Source organism: Triticum aestivum, chromosome 2D (assembly GCF_018294505.1).
Source record: "Triticum aestivum cultivar Chinese Spring chromosome 2D, IWGSC CS RefSeq v2.1, whole genome shotgun sequence".
Classification (NCBI taxonomy): domain Eukaryota; kingdom Viridiplantae; phylum Streptophyta; class Magnoliopsida; order Poales; family Poaceae; genus Triticum; species Triticum aestivum.
In genome coordinates this window covers 449335031-449337993 of record NC_057799.1, presented here as the reverse complement: position 1 = coordinate 449337993, position 2963 = coordinate 449335031, and positions in this window count along the sequence as shown.

Here is a 2963-nt window from a genome sequence, read left to right as displayed (position 1 = left end):
CTTCTATATTATGAATATGTGTATCACTACAATCGAGATTCAACAAAAATAGACCACTCATCAAGGGTGCATGACCATAAAAGATATTACTCATATAAATAGAACAACCATTATTCTCTGATTTAAATGAATAACAGTCTCGCATCAAACAAGATCCAGATATAATGTTCATGCTAACGCTGGCACCAAATAACAATTATTTAGGTCTAAAACTAATCCCGAAGGTAGATGTAGAGGTAGCGTGCCGACGGCGATCACATCGACTTTGGAACCATTTCCCACGCACATCGTCACCTCGTCCTTAGCCAATCTTCGTTTAATCCGTAGCTCCTGTTTCGAGTTGCAAATATGAGCAACAGAACTAGTATCAAATACCCAGGCGTTACTACGAGCATTGGTAAGGTACACATCAATAACATGTATATCAAATATACCTTTATAGCTTGGTGGCAGTGATTGAAGAACTCTGTCAATGACACTATCATCAGGAAGATTAACTCCCAGCTGAGTCAAGTGGTTATGGTACCCAGACATTTTGGGTATATGTTCACTGACAGAACTATTCTCCTCCATCTTGCAGCTATAGAACTTGTTGGAAACTTCATATCTCTCAACTCAGGCATTTGCTTGAAATATTAACTTCAACTCCTGGAACATCTCATATGCTCCATGACGTTCAAAATGTCTTTGAAGTCCCGATTCTAAGACGTAAAGCATGGCACACTGAACTATCGAGTAGTCATTGATGACCCACAAGTATAGGGGATCTATCGTAGTCCTTTCGATAAGTAACAGTGTCGAACCCAACGAGGAACAGAAGGAAATGATAAGCGGTTTTCAGCAAGGTATTCTCTGCAAGCCTGAAATTATAGGTAACAGATAGTTTTGTGATAAGGTAATTTGTATCAAGCAACAAGTAACAAAAGTAAATAAAGTGCAGAAAGATGGCCCAATCCTTTTTGTAGAAAAGGACAAGCCGGGACAAACTCTTATATAGAGAAAAACGCTCCTGAGGACACATGGGAATTATCGTCAAGCTAGTTTTCATCACATTCATATGATTCGCGTTCGGTACTTTGATAATTTGATATGTGGGTGGACCGGTGCTTGGGTGCTGCCCTTACTTGGACAAGCATCCCACTTATGATTAACTCCTATTGCAAGCATCCGCAACTACAAAAGAAGTATTAAGGTAAACCTAACCATAGCATGAAACATGTGGATCCAAATCAGCCCCTTACGAAGCAACGCATAAACTAGGGTTTAAGATTCTGTCACTCTAGCAACCCATCATCTACTTATTACTTCCCAATGCCATCCTCTAGGCCCAAATAATGGTGAAGTGTCATGTAGTCGACGTTCACATAACACCACTAGAGGATAGACAACATACATCTCATCAAAATATCGAACGAATACCAAATTCACATGACTACTAATAGCAAGACTTCTCCCATGTCCTCGGGAACAAACGTAACTACTCACAAAGCATATTCATGTTCATAATCAGAGGAGTATTAATATGCATATAGGATCTGAACATATGATCTTCCACCAAATAAACCAACTAGCATCAACTACAAGGAGTAATCAACACTACTAGCAACCTACAGGTACCAATCTCAGACTTAGAGACAAGAATTGGATACAAGAGATGAACTAGGGTTTGAGAGGAGATGGTGCTGGTGAAGATGTTGATGGAGATTGACCCCCTCACGATGAGAGGATCGTTGGTGATGACGATGGCGATGATTTCCCCCTCCCGGAGGGAAGTGTCCCCGGCAGAACAGCTCTGCCGAAGCCCTAGATTGGTTCCGCCAAGGTTCCGCCTCGTGGTGGTGGAGTCTCGTCCCGAAAGCTTTCTTATGATTTTTCTTCGGACAAAAGACTTCATATAGAAGAAGATGGGCACCGGAGGGCCACCAGGGGGCCCACGAGGCAGGGGGGCGCGCCCCCCACCCTCGTGCTCAGGGTGTGGGTCCCCTCTGGTATTTTCTTCGCTCGGTATTTTTTATTATTTCCAAAAATAACTTCTGTGGAGTTTTAGGACTTTGGGAGTTGTGCAGAATAGGTCTCTAATATTTGCTCCTTTTCCAGCCCAGAATTCCAGCTGTCGGCATTCTCCCTCTTAATGTAAACCTTGTAAAATAAGAGAGAATAGGCATAAGTATTGTGACATAATGTGTAATAACAGCCCATAATGCAATAAATATCGATATAAAAGCATGATGCAAAATGGACGTATCAACTCCCCCAAGCTTAGGCCTCGCTTGTCCTCAAGCGGAAGCCGATAACGATAAATATGTCCACATGTTTAGAGATAGAGGTGTCGATAAAATAAAATACGGACATGAGGGCATCATGATCTTTCTTATAACAGCAACGTATATAGATATTGTCATATGATTTCTTATGCTCAAGTAATAATCTATTCACAATGTCAAGTATGAATCAGAAACTTCATTGAGAACTAACAAACTATAATCTCAGTCATTGAGGCAATTGCAATTTATCATAACATCAGAAAGAGTCTATGTAAGAGCTTTTCAGCAAGTCCACATACTCAACTATCATTTAGTCTTTCACAATTGCTAACACTCATGCAATACTTGTGGTTACGGAGTTTTAATCGGACACAGCGAAAGATAGGGGCTTATAGTTTCGTGTAACACCCTGAGAATCATGCTACAGTAACCCCCTGTGATTAAGCTAATCATATTGCTAAACAGGGCTAGATCACATTTGAACCACACCCTTGTCAAACTCCTAGTTCAAACTTCAATTAAAATTAAAAGTGGAAAATAAAAGTTTTCAAAAATTCAAACAAAAATGTTCAGTGGGTTCTAAATAATACACTGGTAATTATGGTGGAGAAATCACATTTTTATAAAATGTCTAAATACTTTTAAATGAAATAAAACAAAAAAAGGAAATAAACAAATAAGAGAAAACAGAAAACAAAA